This window comes from Saccopteryx bilineata, chromosome X, assembly GCF_036850765.1.
Source record: "Saccopteryx bilineata isolate mSacBil1 chromosome X, mSacBil1_pri_phased_curated, whole genome shotgun sequence".
NCBI classification, from domain to species: domain Eukaryota; kingdom Metazoa; phylum Chordata; class Mammalia; order Chiroptera; family Emballonuridae; genus Saccopteryx; species Saccopteryx bilineata.
In genome coordinates, this window is record NC_089502.1 from 104,401,068 (window position 1) to 104,421,281 (window position 20,214).

At 39.7% G+C, this 20,214-nt stretch overlaps 1 protein-coding gene across 1 annotated transcript in view; it reads right to left on the reverse strand.

The window, feature by feature from the left end:
• Nucleotides 1-20,214, reverse strand: part of PHF8 (PHD finger protein 8) — a 145,341-nt gene that overhangs the window by 12,399 nt on the left and 112,728 nt on the right.

Consider the following 20,214-nt stretch of genomic DNA (forward strand, 5'->3'; position numbering starts at 1 on the left):
CCTTTTTTAGTTATACAACTGAGGAAATTTGACTTTGGACTTAGTATTAGATCAAATCAAGAAATTAACAAGTTATTATTAATTTTGTTATGTATGATAAAAGGATTTTGATTTTTGTGAGAAACTGTCCATTATTTTTAGAGCTGCATACTTAAGTACATAGCAGGAGGGAATAACAAAATATCTGGGATTTGCTTTACAACAGTGGTTTTCAACATTTTTATACCTGGGGACCAGTGAAAATAGAATTATTTTGGGAGCCACTAAGGCAGAAGTCACCCTAAGCATAAACAAATTTGGCCAAGATCACTAGGTCTTAATGTTTATGAAAACAACATGGGTGGACTGGCATGAAATTTCTGGTGGATCAATCCATGGCCTAGCAGTTGAAAAACACTGCTTTAGAGCATAGACAATTTTGAAGAAAAAAAAATTACAGATAAATCAAATATGGGGAAAAAATCTTAATAACTATTGATTCTCAGTGATGAGTGTGTAAAAATTCATTGTACTAATCTAATCACATGCCTGACAGGTGGTGGTGCAGTGGATAGAGTGTTAACACTAAGGTCCCAGGTTTGAAACCCCGAGGTCACTGGCTTGAGCACAGGCTTGCCAACTTGAGGAAAAGGTTACTGGCTGAGCTTGAGCCTGGGCAAGGCACATATGAGAAGCAACCAATGAACAACTAAAGTGATGCAACTACAGATTGCTGCCTATCATCTCTCTCCTCTCTCTCTCTCTCTCACACACACACACACACAAAAAAAAATCAACATCACAGAAATAAAGGAGGTAGTGGTGGTGCTGACCTAAAGATTCCTTTATTGGTTAGCTGTTATTATTACAAAAAAAACCTTTCTGTATAAATATGTGCAGATTCTAGATAAGGGCAATTCAGGAGGTTGAATTCTTTTCATTAAAGGTAATATTTTCTTTGTCTAATGAATAATCTGAAACAAACTTAGCAAAAGTGTCAATGCACAATTTTTTTATTATTGATTCATATGCGTATTTTATATCACTATAATTTTGTACATGCAGTGGTTTTAAAACAAGGCTCATTTGTAGCACCAAAAGTTCCAGCCACAACAACCAAACAAGAAAACAAAATAAAAAGCATCCAAATTGAAAAAGAAGAAGTAAAACTGTCATTATTTACAGTTGACATGATACTATAGAGAGAGAATCCTAAAGATTCCACAAAACACTGCTAGAAATGATAAATGAATTCACTAAAGTAGCAGTATAAAAAATAAATACTTGGAAATAGGCTGCATTTTTTGTACACCAGTAATGAACTACCAGAAAGGGAAACTAAGAAAACAATACCATTTACATACACATATGAGAAGCAACCAATGAACATATGAGAACCAGTGCTTCTCATACAACTGCATAAAAAGCAACCAATGAACATATGAGAACCAGTGCTTCTCATACAACTGCATAAAAAAATACCTAGGAATAAATTTAACCAAAGTAAAACACCTACACTAAAAAAATTATGATACACTGAAGAAATTAAGAAGATAAAAAAATAGAAGCATATACTGTGCTCATAAATAGGAAGAATAAACATCATTAAAATGATCATACTGGATGTCCCAGGTTCTATTCCTGGTCAGGGACACAGGAGAAGTGGCCATCTACTTCTCTACCCCTCTCCCTCCCCCTCCTCTCTTTTTTTCTCTCTCTCTTCCCCTCCCGCAAACATGGCTCAATTGGTTCCAGAGCATTTGCCCTGGGTGATGAGGATGGCTCCGTGGAGCTTCCACCACACGTACTAAAAATAGCTTGGTTGTGAGCATGTCCCAGATAGGCAGAGCGTCGGTCCTAGAAGGGGGTTTCTGGGTGGATCTGGTTAGGGTGCATGCAGGAGTCTAACTCCCTTCCTCTCACTTGGAAAAAAAATGTCCATACTACCCAAAGCAATCTAAAGGTTTAACACAATTTCTATCAAATTACCAGTGGCATTTTTCAAAGAACTAGAACAAATTATCCAAAAATTTATATGGAATCACAAAAGACCCCAAATAGGCACAGCAATCTTGAGAAAGAAGAACAAAATTGGAGGTATCACACTACCTGATATCAAACTATACTACAAGCCTATAATAATCAAAACACCTACAGTACAGGCATAAAATCAGACACACAGATCAATGGAACAGAATAGCACTGAAATAAAGCCACACCTATATAGTCAATTAATATTTGACAAAAGAGGCAAGAATATAAAGGAGTAAATACAGTTTATTCAATAAACGGTGTTGGGAAAATTGAACAGATACATGCAAAGAAATGAAACTAGACCTCCTTCTTACACCATACACAAGAATAAACTCAAAATGGATTAAAGACTAAAGTAGTACAAATCAAAACCATGAAACTCCTAGTAGAAAACATAGGCAGTAAATTCTCTGATATTTCTCTTAGCAATATTTTTTTTTCCTGATAGATCTCCTGGGGCAAGAGAAACAAAAAAAAAAAATACACAAATGAGATTACATCAAACTAAAAAGATTTTTCACAGCAAAGGAACCATCAATAAAACGAAAAGATAACTTAATGACTGAGAAAAGATATTTGCAAATGACATATATGACAAAGGGTTAATATCTAAAATTTATACAGAACTCATTCAACACAAATAAATAAATAATTAATAAAACTAAATAATCCAAATATAAAGTGGATTTTTAATTTTTTGAGGATCTTCCATCCTGTTTTCCCTAGTGGCTGAATAGACCTGAATGGACACTTCTCCAAAGAGGACATATGGATTGCCAATAGACATATGAAAAGATGCTCAGCATTATTAGTTGTCAGAGAATGCAAATTAAAACCACAATAGTACAGCACCTCACAACTGTCAGAATGATTATCATCAATGAATCAACAAACAAGTGTTGGCAAGGATGTGGAGAAAATGGAGCCCTTATGCACTGTTGGTGGGACTGGAGATTAGTGCTGCCACTATGGAAAGGAATATGTAGGGTCTTCAAAAAATTATGGCCTTATGACCCAGCCTTTCCATTTCTGGGTATATACCCAAAGAAATTCAAAACACTAATTCAAAAGGATATATGCATCTATGTTTGTTGCAGCATTGTTTACAGTAGCCAATATATGTAAGCAACCCAAATGCCCATCAATGGATGAGTAGATTAAAAAGTGGTAGTTCACCTCATTCACTGTTGGTGGGAATGTAAAGTAGTACAAGCATTATGGAAGAAAGTATGGTGGTTCCTCAAAAAATTAAGAATAAAACTACCATATGACCCAGCAACCCCTCTACTGGGTATATACCCCAAAGACTCAAAAACATGGATAAAGACACATGCAGCCCCATGCTCATTGCATCACTTTCACAGTGGCCAAGACATGGAAACAACCAAAAAGCCCTTCAATAGAAGACTGGATAAAGAAGATGTGGCACATATACACTATGGAATACTACTCAGCCATAAGAAATGATGATATTGGATCACTTATAACAAAATGGTGGGACCTTGGTAACATTATACGGAGTGAAATAAGTAAATCAGAAAAAGCTAAGAACCGTATGATTCCATACATAGGTGGGACACAAAATTGAGACTCATGGACATAGATAAAAGTGCAGTGGTTACCAGAGGGAGGGGAAGGAAGGAGAGGGAGGGGAGTGGGAAGGGGAAAGGGCTTAAAGAGAAACAAAATATAGGGTGATGGAGAATGATCTGACTTTGGGTGATGGGTATACGGCATGATCGATTGTACAAATGATGTGGAGATTTTTTTTCTCTAAATCTATGTGCTCTGGTTGACCAATGTCACCCTGTTAAATTTAATTGTCTAAAAAAACAAACAACAAAAAAAAAACAACCCTGGTTTTGCCTGGGTTCCCGTAGTTGTACATACAGGAAGCAACTATGAGTTGATGCTTTCTGTTACCCCTTTCCTCTCTCCTCTCTTTGTTTTTTTATTATTAAGTGAGAGGCGGTAAGGCAAAGACAGACTCCCCATGCACCCTGTATCTACCCAGCAAGACCCCTACCAGGAGATGCTCTGCCTGTCTGGGCCAATGCTCCATTGCTTGACAACTGAGCTATATTTTTTAATGCCTGAGGCGAGGTCATGGAGCCATCCTCTGTGCCCAGGGACAACTTTGCCAGAACCATTCAAGTCATGGCTGCAGGAGAGGAAGAAGGGGGAGGGTTGGAGAAGCAGATAGTAACTTCTCCTGTGTGCCCCGACCAGGAATTGAACCCGGGACTTCCACACACTAGGCCAACACTCTACTACTAAGCAAACTGGGCAGGGCTCCTCTTTGTAAAATAAAATCTCAAAAAAACCTCACAGTATTTAAAGGTAAGTGCTTAATGTCATAGCTCTTAAGGGGATGCATAATAGTTGTAGCAAACAACAGACTAACCCAAAAGCTTAAAAAGGAATGTGGAGGAATGAGATATCCACTAGTGATTTTAAAAGTTCCTATATATTTACAGAAATCTAGAAGGCCATAAGCATTCATAGGGCAAATGTGTATAATTAAGAAAGACTTGAGAAAGCTCTAAGCACTCACCTCTGGCTGACTCTGAGGCTCTGAAAAGCAGGAAGTGAAGCATAAGGAAAGTTGTAAATTGCCTGCCTGAGTGTTGAAGGCACATAGAGCTTCATGTCTAGCAATGGGGGATTTACTGACTCCAGGCATTTAAGGAAATCTCTATCCAGTCATTAGCTGACCACTAAGTTATCTCTGAGTAGAGACTTCAGTAGTCACAAATAAAAATAATATATAGTTTAATGACTTTTCTGAACTAATTCTATAAACAAACAACAAGTAGCATCAAAATAAACCTTGAAAGTAGAGTGGGACACATTTAACTTCCAGAGCTGCAACATTATTTAAAATGTTCTGTTTTCAACAAAAAAATACAAGATATAAAAAGAACTAAGAAAGTGTAGACATACACAATAAAACAAGTTAATAAACACTGTACCTGACTTCCTAAAAAAAATTGAACTGACTAGACAAGGACTTTATTTTTATTTATTTATTTATTCATCCATTTTAGAGAGGAGAGAGAGAGAGAGAGAGAGAGAGAGAGAGAGAAGGGGGGAGGAGCAGGAAGCATCAACTCTCATATGTGCCTTGACCAAGCAAGCCCAGGGTTTTGAACCGGAGACCTCAGCGTTCCAGGTCGATGTTTTATCCACTGCGCCACCACAGGTCAGGCTAGACAAGGACTTTAAACAAGCTATACTAAATATGTTCAGAGACCTGAAGAGACCATGTATAAATAATTAAAGGAAAGTATGAAAATGATGTTTCAACAAATTGAGAATACCAATAGACAGAAATTATAAGAAAGAACCAAATAGATATTTTAGAGTTGAAAAGTAAAATAACTGAAATGAAAATTTCACTAGATGGTTTCAACAGCAGATTTGAGTAGCCAGAAGGAAGAATTAGTAACTGAAGATAGGTTAATTGAGATTTTCCAGCCTGATAAGCAGTAAGTAAAATGAATGAGGATAATTAATAGAGAAAAGGACCTGTGGGATGTCATCAAATTTACCAATATATGCATATAAGATTCCTAAAGGAAGAGAGTGAGGAGACAGAAAGACTATTTGAAGAAAAAAAATCACTGAAATTTTTCCAAATTTGACAAAAAACATTAATCTATATACCAAAAGAGTTCAACAACTTCAAATTAGAAAAAACTCTACGAGACCACACATCACAACCAAAACCAAAGACAAAGAGGATCTTGAAATCAGCAAGGCAAGCCTGACCTGTGGTGGCATAGTGGATAAAGCATCATCCTGGAGTGCTGAGGTAGACAGTTCAAAACCTTGGGCTTGCCTGGTCAAGGCACATACGGGAAAGTTGATGCTTCCTGTTCCTCCCCATCCTCCTCCCCTTACCCTTCTTTCCCTCTCTGTCTCCTCTCAAAACAAAAAGAAAAAAATCAGCAAGGCAGAAGTGACTCATAACATACAAGGGATTCTAAATAAGATTTGCAGCTTATTTATCAGAAATCATGAAAGATAAAAGGCAGTGGTCTTACATATTCAAAGTGCTGAAAGAAAAACACTGTCAACCAAGAATTCTAAAGCTATCAAAATGGATTCATTGCTAATAATAGACCTGACCTATAAGAAATGCTAGAAGATCTTCAGGTTAAAATGATAGGATAGTTTACGGTAAATCAAATCCACATGAATATTAAGCACTAGTAAAGGTAATCACATAGGTAAATATAAAAGAAAATATAAAGATTTTTTGTTATATCTCATTTTTCCTATCTTATTAAAAATATAGCTGCATAAAACTATAATCATAACTCTATGCTCATGAGTACACAGTGTATAAAGATGTAATTTGTAACAATATTAGCATAAAGAATAGAATGGAACTATAAGGGAGTGAATTTTTGTACACTATTGAAATTAAGTTGATATTAATCTGAATTAAAATGGTATAAATTAAGATACTAATGTTGAAACTCAGGACAATCACTAAGAAAAATGACTCAAATATATATTTTTTAAAAAATGGGACACTAGAAAGTAGAAAGAACACAAAAGAAGGCAGTAATGGAAGAATTAATGAAAAAGAAATAAGATACAGAGAAAACAAACTAAAAAATGTGAACAATACAAACCCTACTTTGCCAGTTATTACATTAAGTGTAAATGGATTAAATTCTCCAGTTAAAAAGCAGATTGGAAGAATGGATAAAAACTCATAATCTTGCTTTACACTATTTTATAAGACACACACTTTAGATTCAAGACACGAACAGATAAAAACAAAAGATGGAAAGAGATGTATCATGAAGACATTATCCAAATGAGAAACTGAATGGCTATACTAATATTAGAGAAAATAGACTTTAAGACAAAAATGTTATTAGAGAAAAAGGAGGGCTATTTTAATAATAAAAGAGTCAATCCATCAATAAGATATTATAAACATATATGCACCTAAACACATGAAGCAAAAAGTGACTGAATTGAAGGGAGAGACATATCAACAACAGTTGGAGACTTTAATGCCCCACTTTCAATAATGGATAGGACAATAACACAGAAAAACACAAAGAAATATGTATTTATGATGTCTCAAAGTTCACTAAAAATGTCTTGAAAGAAGAAAGGATGTGCAAATAAAGCAAATGTTCATCATTAAATATGAGTGATTAATATATCGGTGTTTCTGGTACTGGTCTTTCTAATTTTGTGTACATTGAAATTTTTCACAAAACTTTTTAAACATAAAAAGTGAAAAAATATTTCCTGGTTACTGTTGTTCTTATTGTAGCACTAATTTAAATGTACTACAGCAGCCTGACCGGTAGTGGCACAATGCATGAGCACTGACCTGGGATGCTGAGGTTTCAGGTTCAAAACCCTGTTTGCTGGGCCCTGGCCGGTTGGCTCAGCGGTAGAGCGTCGGCCTAGCATGCGGGGGACCCGGGTTTGATTCCCAGCCAGGGCACATAGGAGAAGCGCCCATTTGCTTCTCCACCCCGCCCCCCTCCTTCCTCTCTGTCTCTCTCTTCCCCTACCGCAGCCAAGGCTCCATTGGAGCAAAGATGGCCCGCGTGCTGGGGATGGCTCCTTGGCCTCTGCCCCAGGCGCTAGAGTGGCTCTGGTCGCGGCAGAGCATCGCCCCCTGGTGAGCAGAGCTTCGCCCCTGGTGGGCGTGCCGGGTGGATCCCGGTCGGGCGCATGCGGGAGTCTGTCTGACTGTCTCTCCCCGTTTCCAGCTTCAGAAAAATACAAAAAAAAATCAAAAAACCCTGTTTGCTGGCCTGAGCACAGGCTTGCTAGCTTGAGCACGTAGTCGCTGACTTCAAGCCCAAGGTCACTGAATTGAGCCCAAGGTCACTGGCTTGGGTAAGGGGTCAATGGCTCTGCTGGAGCCCCCGGGTCAAGGCACATATGAAAAGCAATCAATGAGCAATGAAAGTGACAGAACTACAAATTGATGCTTCTCATCTCTCTCCTTTCTTATCTCTCTCTCTAAAAAATAAACTACAGTTAATTTCATTTACAAAACTCTTTAAACTAATCACACCCATTTACTCTTTTAAATTATTTTAGAATGAGTTCACCACAAAATTTCATTCAAATTTGATCTGAGATATTGTTAAAGATATACATTTAATTAATGACCCTTTGAAACACTTAGTCTTTGTAACCAAGCAAATGGTTCATTTCTATTTATTATGTCTTCTTAATGTTCCTCAGTAAAGTTTTTGAAGTTTTCTTCATGTAGGCTCCACATAAAATCTTAAGATTCTTGGGCTTTTTATATAATTGTTATTATCAATAGAATCTTTTCTTCTCAGTGCATTATTGTTATTCATGATATATAACAATTCTTGATTTTTGGATATCTATCTGGTTTATATTCAGTGATTATCCAATTTATTGAATTCTTATGTTAGTTTTAACAGGTTTCAGTTGATTCTCCCTTGTATTTTCTAATTATACAATCATATTATTTATTTCACTTGTCAAATACTTATTAAATATCTCACATGTGCCAGGCACTATGCAAAGTGCTACAAATACAATGAAGGACAAAAACAGGGTTCCCATCCTCAGGCAGCCTCACAATGATAATTTGGTCTCTTAATTTCCAACAGCTACAGTTCTTATTTCTGCTTCATTCCTACTTATGCTGTCTAGAACTTCTAACAATGCTAAGTAATAGCAGTGATGATGGGCATATTTGTCTTATTCTTATTTAAATGGAAATACCCTTAGTAGAATGCTTCTGTCTTTGAAAATATGATAAAAGTTATTGGCTTTCTATCTACAGAAATATAAATGTATGTATGTATACATTTAAATTAATTAGTCATTATCTGCTGTCTGTATAAGGAAACAATGGATAAGATAAACTTTTTATATTGAAATATTCAGAAGATTCCAAGATGTCACCTGAGTAGGCAAACGTTCCAAATGCCACCTCCCAGGAAAACACTGGAATTATAACTAAATTTAAGAACAATTATCCTGAAAAACTAATTTAGGACTAAATGAAGAGAAGTCTATAACAAAGGAGTCACACAAGCAGATACATTGAGACTGGTAGGAAGGGCAGAGATGTGAAAAGGGCTGCCCTGCTCCTAGGAGCAAGTGGTGGCTGAGGGTCCGAAGGGACTTTCAGCTGCAGGGAGGTTTACCCTGAGAGGTTTTCCCTGAAAGGTTTGGGGCCTAAGCCCCATGCTGGATGCCCCAGTCTAGAGTACCAGAGACTAGAAGAGGTGCCCACAAAGCATTTGACGGTGAAGAGGTGGGGTTTCTGTCTGCAAGAAAGAGAAAGAAGATCTCAGAGTTCCAAGCAACCTTTCAAAGGGATAACACAGAAAATCTCATTCATAGCCACTTACCCTGGGCTCAGATGGAGGGAAGGCTGAGAGGATTAGAGTCATGTGAGGAGACTTGGAAATTGGCAGCCAGGAAAGAGACACGATGAGGGACAGACACTGGAACCCATATGCTGAATCATTCCCCAATACTGCAGTCACCATTTTTCTTGAGTGGAACAATGCCCTCCATATGGCAGCAGCCTGGGGAAAAGCAACTGCCCGCCCTCAGGAATCTCTCTTGCCCCACCCTATGGAGATTAGACCCTGCTGAGAAGTAAGCAGCCTTGATCAGGAAGCAAGGATGTGACAGAGACTCAGTTGTCTGATATTGAGGCCAAATCTTCCCCTCCCCCCCCCCCCCCACACACACTTTCTTGACAATATGACTGGTACTTCTGCAGGAGATTCAGTAGAAACTATCCAGGCTGTGGAGACCAAATTTCTGGGTTTCAGAGGCCCTATCCACCAAACTACTAGTGGGCACACACTACTAAAGTCTGCAAAAAAATTTCAGGACTAACACTGGGGGCCCTGGAGTGGGAGCCATAACCTACCACCTTTCCTAATCTCTGAACTGCCCTGACTCTAGAGTCTACCAGAGATTTTTTCTGGAGCCAAGCCAAACAAGCAGCCTGTAGACAGAGGCAGCAGCACGAGTACCTCAGGGAACCTTGGGTCTTTTGTTAACTTGCTCCCAGGCCTGGCACTGGTATAAGCCAGCCTAGGTATAGTAGAGCTTGGTCCTTCCATGTGCCCCTAAGCCCAGCAGAGGCAGCCACAAACTCTGGATTGCTTATACCTACAAAAAGGTTGCTGAGGGCCAGTCAGAGCGAATGTCTCACACTGGTCTGCACCAGGTTTCCTCTTAAGAAGCACCGAACCAATACACCCAGTGGCCAGCTACAGACTACATCAGAGCTACCCAACTACTCTTACTAGCAGTATATCCAAAGGAGTCTCGTCAGGCGCCAAATCTAGCTGAGGCGAATTCTGTTTTCTGTGGTCAACACCTGCACAGCAGCTCACACACATTGAACAAGGTAGAGCTTCACAGTCAGCCAGCCAATGTCCCAAATATCCTGCCCCACTGGTCTAAGATCCACAGGGGCAAGGGAGAGAGGCTTATAGCACAGACTTTCAAAGTGTAAGTTCCTTGGAGCCTATTATTGGGAGTGATCGAGGGGCTTAGCCACATTGGGGGGGCGCAATCAGATCCAGTAGAAGACTCTCATAATCTTCCCTTAGTCTGGAGGCTCCCCAGCTGAAGGAACTGCTGCAGAGGGGACTGTCAGCCCCACCCAATCTGAACCTGCTGCTCACCTTGCTGGGGAAAAATAGAATTGGGAGTATCCAGCAGTGGCTGAGGAATTAAGCTGTGGAGGAGGGGACATTTTTCCCATACTAAGCTCCTGGCCAAGAGACCCTCGAATAAGGGGCACCTACTAACGTTGTCATCCTGACCTCAGTTGCACTAACCTCCCAAGCTTGCAACCTACGGAGGGGTTGGGGACAGTCTGAGGGGTAAGGACAGTCTGAGCCCACACTACAGTGTTTCTACAGAAGACTTTGTGGGAAGACAAGGCAGCTTCAAGAGAAGACAGAACAGCTTAAAAGTGGAGGCAATAAATAAAAGCATAAATGACAAAAAAAAAAAAAAAGTGGAGGCAAATCTTAAGGAACTTGGGCTCTTTTACAGAGTGCTGTCAGCACTAAGCAGGAGGGAGATGATCCTTACATATAAGTTGGCGGCTCCCACACAGCCAAGAACGAAAAACGCAGACACAAACAGCAAACAGAGCAGTAGCTCCAATCAGGTAGCCCAGGGTGGGTTACAAACAATGTCTGACATCACCCTGTACTCAAACCATGCCCAAGAGGACCCAGAACCAACACAATCGATAGTGGGTGTCAGACTGCACCAATGATAGACTCAACTAGCCATGCAAGCGGCATATCCAAAGGAGGATTCCAGCAGGCACCAGACCCTGCTGAGAAGAACTACACTCCATAGGAGAGACACTGCACAGCGTCCTACACATGTAATCAAGATTGACCCTTAGAGGTCCTGGCCGGTTGGCTCAGCGGTAGAGCGTCAGCCTGGCATGTGGGGGACCCGGGTTCGATTCCCGGCCAGGGCACATAGGAGAAGCGCCCATTTGCTTCTCCACCCCCACCCTCCTTCCTCTCTGTCTCTCTCTTCCCCTCCCGCAGCCAAGGCTCCATTGGAGCAAAGTTGGCCCGGGCACTGGGGATGGCTCCTTGGCCTCTGCCCCAGGCACTAGAGTGGCTCTGGTTGCGGCAGAGCGATGCCCCGGAGAAGCAGAACACCCCCCCCAGGGGGCAGAGCCTCGCCCCTGGTGGGCGTGCCGGGTGGATCCTGGTCGGGCGCATGCGGGAGTCTGTCTGTCTCTCCCCGTTTCCAGCTTCAGAAAAAAAAAAAAAAAAAAAAAAAGATTGACCCTTAGAGCCAGCCAGCCTGAAGGGTTAACTCCACCCACAAAAGAGTCAATAGCATTCAAGATTCACATACAACAGGAGGGCAAATATAACCCTCAAGAAACATTCCTAGAACAAGGAGATCAGGTGGCCTGGAGGCTAGAACCACTGAGCCCACCTTCCTCATAAAGATGTCATAACAAATTAGGGAGTAAGAGAAGAGTTACCTAATACATAGAAAAAAATGGGCAAAGAAATATGACCCAAATGAATCAAAAAGAGAAATCTCCAGAAAAATAATTAAATGAAATGGAAGTTGCCAAATTACCAGACGCAGAGTTTAAAATAATAGTTATTACAATGCTCAAGGATTTAAGAGTAGGAATAGATGATCACAATGAGAACTTAGTAAGCATTAAAAGGGACACCGGACCATAAAAAAAGAACCAGTCAGAAATGGCAAAGACATATCTGAAATGAAGACTACACTAAAAGAAATCAACAGCAGGTTGGATGAAGAGGGGGATCGAATCAGTGATTTAGAGGACAAGATAAATATAAGCACAGAAGCAGAGCAGCAAAAAGAAAGGTTTAATAAGGCTGAGGAAACTCTAAGAGACCTCTGTGACAACATGAAGAGAAAAAATCATCTGCATCATAGGGGTTCCTGAAGAAGAGAACAAATAAGATAAGAATAAGATAGAGACTTTGTTTGAAGAAATCATAGCCTAATACTTCTCTAAATTGATGAAGGAAAAAGTCACACAAGTTCAAGAAGCAAGAAGAATCCTATTAAAGATGAAGTCAAAGAGGCCCACATCAAGTCACATCATAATCAAAATGCAAAAGATAAGTCACAAAGAATATTAAAAGCTGCAAGAGAAAAGCAACTAATTACCTACAAAGGAACCTCCATAAAGCTGACCTCTGACTTCTCAACATAAACATGTCAGGCCAGAAGAGATTGGCAAGAAATATTTAAAGTGATGCAAAATAAGAACATATAACCAAGACTACTTTATCTAACAAGGCTATCATTTAAAATTGAGGGAGAAATAAAAAATTTTCCAGACAAAAAAGACTCAAGGAATTCAATACAACCAAACCAGTACTGCAGAAAATGTTAAGGGGCCTGTTATAAAAAGAGCAAAGGAAAAAAAAATGGAGAGAAAGAGAATTGTAGGGTTAAAGAATAAAATTGCAATAAGTAATTTATATCAATAATAATCTTAAATGTAAATGAATTAAATCAGGCATCCCCAAACTACGGCCCACAGGCCACATGTGGCCCCCTGAGGCCATTTACCCGGCCCCCCGCTGCACTTCCAGAAGGGCCACCTCTTTCACTGGTGGTCAGTGAGAGGAGCACTGTATGTGGTGGCCCTCCAACGGTCTAAGGGACAGTGAACTGGCCCCTTGTGTAAAAAGTTTGGGGACCCCTGAATTAAATGTTCCAATCAAAGACATACGGTAGCCCTGGCTGGCTGGCTGGCTGACTGAGTGGCAGAGCGTCAGCCTGGCACGTGGATGTCCCAGGTTTGATTCCCAGTCAGGGCACACAGGAGAAGTGACCATTTGCTTCTGTACCCCTCCACCTTTCTCTCCTCTCCTCTCCTCTTCTCTTCTCTTCTTTTCTCTCTCTCTCTCTCTCTCTCTCTCTCTCTCTCTCTCTCTCTTTCTCTTCCCCTCTTTCATCCATGGCTCAAAATCAAGAGATTTGGCCCTGGGCACTGAGGATGGCTCCATAGCCTCTGCCTCAGGTGCTAAAAATAGCTCAGTTGCCAAGCAAAAGAGCAACAGCCCCAGATGGGCAAAGTATTGCCCCATAGCAGGCTTGCCGAATAGATCCCAGTTGGGGTGTGTGTGGGAGTCTGTCTCTCTGCTCTCCCCTACTCTCACTAGCTTAAAAAAAAAGGCATAGGGTAGTTGCATGGATAAGAAAACAAGACTCGTATATATGTTGTCTATAAGAGACCCACATCGAATGTAAAGTAGTACAATCATTATGGAAGAAAGTATGGTGGTTCCTCAAAAACTTAAAAACAGAATTACCATATGACCCAGCAATCCCTCTATTGGGTATATACCCCCAAAACTCAAAAACACTGGTACATAAAGAAACATGCAGCCCCATGTTCACTGCAGCATTGTTCACAGTGGCCAAGACATGGAAACAACCAAAAAGCCCTTCAATAGATGATTGGATAAAAAAGATGTGATATATATACTATGGAATACCACTCAGCAATAAGAAATGATGACATCAGATCATTTACAACAACATGGATGGACCCTGATAACATTATACTGAGTGAAATAAGTAAATCAGAAAAAACTAAGAACTATATGATTCCATACATAGGTGGGACATAAAAAAGATTTAGGGACATGGACAAGAGTGTGGTGGTTACAGGGGCGGGGAGGAGAGGGAGGAGAGGGAGGGGGAGGGGCACAAAGAAAACCAGATAGAAGGTGACGAAAGACAATTTGACTTTGAGTGATGGGTATACAACATAATCAGATGTCAAAATAACCTGGAGATGTTCTCTCTGAATCTATGTACTCTAATTAATCAATGTCACCCCATTAAAATTAATAATAAAGGGAAAAAAGAGACCCACCTCAAAATATAAGGTATACATACACTGAAATTGAAGGAATAAAAAGAATATTCCATGGAAATGGAAATGGGGGAAAAAAAGCTGGGGTAATAATACTTATATCTGACAAAATAGCCTTTAAAACAAAGCCTCACCTGTGGTAGTGCAGTGGATAAAGTGTTTACCTGGAACACTGAGGTCAATTCAAAACCCCTGGCTTGCCTGGTCAAGGCACATATGGGAATTGATGCTCCCTGTTCCTCCCCTCCCCTCTCCCTTCTCTCTCTCTTTTTCCCTCCTTCCATCCCTCCCTTCCTCTCTAAAATGAATAAATTAAAAAAAATTTTTAAAGGCTACAGTAAAGGACAAAGAAGGTTACTACATAATGATAAAGGGAACAATCCAACAAGAGCATACAACCATTATAAATATATATATGCGCCCAATATAGGAGCACCTAAATATATAAAACAGATTTTGATGGATATAAAGGGAGATCAACAGTAACAGTAGGGGATTTTAACACCCCACTGACATCAATGGATAGATCCCCTAGACAGAAAAACAGCAGCCTTAAATGATACATTAGATCAACTGGATTTAATTGACATCTTCAGAACTCTTCACCCCACAGCAGAAGAAAACACATTCTTTTCAAGTACTCATGGTACATTTTCTAGGACAGACCACGTCTCAACAAATATAAGAAGATTAAAATCATATCAAGCATCTTCTCTGATCACAACAGCATGAAACTAGAATACAACTACAATAGAAAAACTGAAAAACATTCAAGCAGTTGAAGGCTAAATAGCATATTATTAAATAATGAATGGGTTAACAACAGATCAAGGAAGAAATCAAAATTTCTTTGAAACAAATGAAAATAAACATATAACAACCCCAAATTTATGGGACCCAGTGAAAGCAGTCCTGAGAGGGAAGTTCATAGCATTACAGTTGTACCTTAAAAAGTAAGAAAATTCTCAAAAAACAATTTAACCCTGCATCTAATAGAATTAGAAAAAGAACAATAAAGCCCAGAGGAAATAGAAGGGAAGAAATAATAAAGATCAGAGCGAAAATATATGACAGAGAGGCTAAAAAACAATACAAAAGATCAATGAAACCAAGAGCTGATTCTTTGAATAGTTAATAAGATTGACAAATCTTTAACCAGACTCATCAAGAAAAAAAGAGAGACAGCTCAAATAAATAAAATAAGAAATGAAAGTAACAACTGACTTTAAAAATACAATAGATTATAAGAAAATACTATGAATAGTTATATGCCAAAAAGTTTGATAATGTGGGTAAAATGGATAAATTCCTAGAAACATACAATTTTACAAAACTAAACTGGAAGAATCAGAAAACCTGAGCAGACCAATTACAACAAATGAAATTGAAACAGTTATCAAAAATCTCCCAGCACACAAAAGCCCAGGACCTGATGGCTTCACAGGTGAATTTTATCAAACATTCAAAGAAAAACTAACACCTATCCTTCTCAAACTATTCAAAAAAAAATCAAGAAGAGGGAAGGCTTCCTCTTTTAAAAGACAAGCATTATCCTAATTCCAAAACCAGGTAAAGATACTAAAAAGAAAAAGAACTATAGGCCAACATCTCTGATTAACATAGATGCTAAAATTCTCAACAAAATATTAGCAAACCAGATCCAACAATACTAGATCCAACAATACATTAAAAATATCATACACCATGATCAAGTGGGATTTATTCTGGAGAGGCAAAACTGGTAAAATATTTGCAAATCAATAAATGTGTTTCATCACATAAACAAAATGGAGGATACAAATCATTGAATCACACCAACAGATGCAGACAAAGCATTCAATAATATCCAGCACCGATTTATGAACAAAATTCTCAGCAAAGTGGGAATACAGGGAGCATACCTCAACATAATAAATGTTGTATATGACAAACCAACAGTCAACATCATACTCAATGGGAAAAAATTACATGCAATCCCCTTAAGATCAGAAATAAGACAGGGGTGTCTCCTTTCACCACTTTTACTCAACATAGTACTGAAGTCCTAGCCACAGAAATCACACAAGAAGAAATAAAAGGCATCCAAATTAGAAAAGAAGTAAAAGTGCCATTATTTACTGACGACCTGATACTATACATAGAAAACCATAAATTCAAAGCCAAAAAACTACTAGACCTGATCAATGAATTCAGCAAAGTGGCAGGATATAAATCTTTTTTAAAAAAAAAAAAACAATATTCTGCCTGACCAGGCGGTGGCGCAGTGGATGGAGCATCAGACTGAGATGCAGAAGACCCAGGTTCGAGACCCCGAGGTCGCCAGCTTGAGTGCGGGCTCATCTGGTTTGAGCAAAAGCCCACCAGCTTGAACCCAAGGTCGCTGGCTCCAGCAAGGGGTTACTCGGTCTGCTGAAGGCCCACGGTCAAGGCACGTATGAGAAAGCAATCAATGAACAACTAAGGTGTCACAAGGAGAAACTGATGATTGATGCTTCTCATCTCTCTCCATTCCTGTTTGTCCCTGTCTATCCCTCTATCTGATTCACTCTGTCTCTGTAAAAAATTAATAAATAAATAAAATTTAAAAAAAAAACACAATATTCTGGCCCTGGCCGGTTGGCTCAGTGGTAGAGCGATGGCCTGGTGTGCAGCAGTCCCGGGTTCGATTCACGGCCAGGGCACACAGGAGAGGCGCCCATCTGCCTCTCCACCCCTCCCACTCTCCTTCCTTTCTGTCTCTATCTTCCCCTCCTGCAGCGAGGCTCCATTGGAGCAAAGATGGCCGGGCGCTGGGGATGGCTCCTTGGCCTCTGCCCAGGCGCTAGAGTGGCTCTGGTTCCAACAGAGTAACGCCCCGGAGGGGCAGAGCATCGCCCCCTGGTGGGCAGAGCATCGTCCCCTGGTGGACTTGCTGGGTGGATCCCGGTTGGGCGCATGCGGGAGTCTGTCTGACTGTCTCTCCCCGTTTCCAGCTTCAGAAAAATACAAAAACAAAAACAAAAACAAAAAAACCCCAAAAAACAATATTCTTTCTTTTATCTATTTATTTGTTTAATTTATTCATTTTAGAGGCAGAGGGGAAGAGAGAGAGAGAAGGAGAGGGAGGAGAGAGGGATAGGGAGAGAGAGAGAAAGAGAGAGAGAGAGAGAGAGAGAGAGAAGGAGAAGAAGGAGAAGAAGGAGGAGGAGGAAGAGGAGGAGGAGGAGGAGAAGAAGGAGGAGGAGGAGACGACGATGAGGAGGGGGGGAGCAGGAAGCACCAATTCCCATGTGCCTTGAACAGGTAAGCCCAGGGTTTCAAACTGGTGAACTCAGCTTTCCAAATTGATGCTTTATTCACTGCGCCACCACAGGTCAGGTCAGGATATAAAATTAATACTAGAAATCAGTGGCAGTTTTAAATGCCAATAATAAATTGTAAGAAAGAGAAATTAAGGAAATAATCCCATTTTCTTTTGCAACAAAAAATATAAAGTACCTAAGAATAAATTTAACCAAGTCAGTAAAAGACTTGTACTCAGAAAATTATAAGACATTGAAACAAGAAATCAAGGAAAATCCAAACAAGTGAAAGTATATATACCATGTTCATGGATAGAAAGAATCAACATCCAAACTACCTAAAGTAATCTATAGATTTAATGCAGTTCCTATTAAAATATAACAGCTTACTGAAGAGATCTAGAACAAATATCCCAAAATTTATATGGAACCCAAAAAGAACCTGAATACCCTCAGCAATCTTGAAACTGAAGAACAAAGTGGGAGGTATCAATCACACTTACACTTCCTGATATCAAGCTATACTACAAAGCCATTGTAATGAAAACAGCCTGGTACTGGCATAAGAACAGGCATACAGATCAATGGAACGGAGCAGAGAACCAGATATAAACCCACGCTTTAATGGTGACAGAAGGTTGGAGAAAGAAGAAAACCATAGTCCTAATGTCTATATAGTATTTTAGAGAGTAGGTAATCAAGAGAGAGCGACAGAAACTGATGGAAGGAAAAATAGAGGTTAATAAGTCAAGAAATTATGTTATAAACCCTATAATATTGAGTTTTAGAGATAACTACAACAAAAATGAAAACTCTGAGGTTGTCTAGCAGGCACAAGATTGTAGGCAGGAAAAGCAAAGGCAAAAGATCATTGCTTGCCTGGCCTATGGTGGCGCAGTGGATAAAGTGTCAACCTGGAAATGCTGAGGTCGCCGGTTCGAAACCCTGGGCTTGCGTGGTCAGGGCACATATGGGAGTTGATGCTTCCAGCTCCTCCCCCCCGTCTCTCTCTCTCTCTCTCTCTCTCTCTCTCTCTCTCCTCTCTAAAATGAATAAATAAAAATTATAAAAAATAAAAAAAAGGTCATTGCGCCTGACCTGTGGTGGCACAGTGGATAAAGCGTCGACCTGGAAATGCTGAGGTCGCCGGTTCGAAACTCTGGGCTTGCCTGGTCAAGGCACATATGGGAGTTGATGCTTCCAGCTCCTCCCCCCTGTCTGTCTGTCTGTCTGTCTCTCTCTCTCTCTCTCCCTCTCTCTCTCCTCTCTAAAATAAATAAAATTTTTAAAAAATCATTGCATTTCATCCTAAATTCCTCTGTACTATTTGATTTGTTATGAGATATACATATTATTGTGAATAAAGGGCAAAATAATTTTAACATAGGATATATGATTGTATACATAATGTGATTTCAACCATAAACAGAAAAATACACAAGAAAAAAGACAAGAAGAAAGTATGTCAACATATTAACAGTGGTTGCCTTTGGGTGTAGAATCATGGGTAGTTTCTTTTTTATACTTGACTTTCTGTATTTTCCAAATTTTCTATTATACTAATAAGTCAGAAACTATAGGAGTAAATAAAATCAGAAAATAGTTCTGAAGAAAGAAACAGGAAACATTTGCTGATTGATGCACTAATTAAGAGAACACTTCCTGGGACTGCCCTGTCACCTTACTCCCCCAAACCCAAACAAACACCAGAAGGACCAAATAAAGCTGGGTGGGGATAGCAGGCCCTTCATACCCTGAAGAAATATAGGTACTGAGATTCAGTACTCTCTGTGGTGGTCTGCTGCAGTAAAGGCTCTCAATTTGCTCATATCTCCTTGTATATATGAGAATTTTGCAACTACTCCTTTCAGGAAATGGAATCTACTTCCCCATCCCTGAAATCAAGGCTTGGCCATATAAGTTGCTTTGGTCAGTGGGACAAAAGACTACATGACACAAGCAGAGGCTTGAAAAGTGCTTACATACTAGGGCTTGTTCTCTCTTGATGCTGGATAACCCTGTGCTTGCTACTGTGTAAAAAAGCTTGGGCTAGCCTCCTGTGGATGAAAGACCACGTGGAAAGAGAGCCCAGTCAACCCAAGTTAGGGCCCAGACACATAATGGTATCCTTTTCAGATCATCCAGCCAGAGACAAGCTGGTCCAGTCTGGAAAAGCAGCTCAGTCAATCTGGAGAATCATGAGAAATGATCAATTGTTGTTCTAAGCCACTAAGTTTTGTGTAGCTGGATAAGCAGCAAAAGCTGACACACCTCCCAATGTGAAAACCACTCAGCCAATGAGATGAATAAAATTCTTTTATTATTCTCTAAATCCCATGTTAAACTCAATGATTATTCTCTCCCTTTCTCAGAAATGGCCTCTCAACCAGTACAGATGACAGTCTAAAAAGTCTTGAGCTTTGCAGAGCTTGACAGTCAGCATAATTTCCCTCCTTTCACATTAATATTACCAGAGGGCTATGAAGATGATAGCAAACT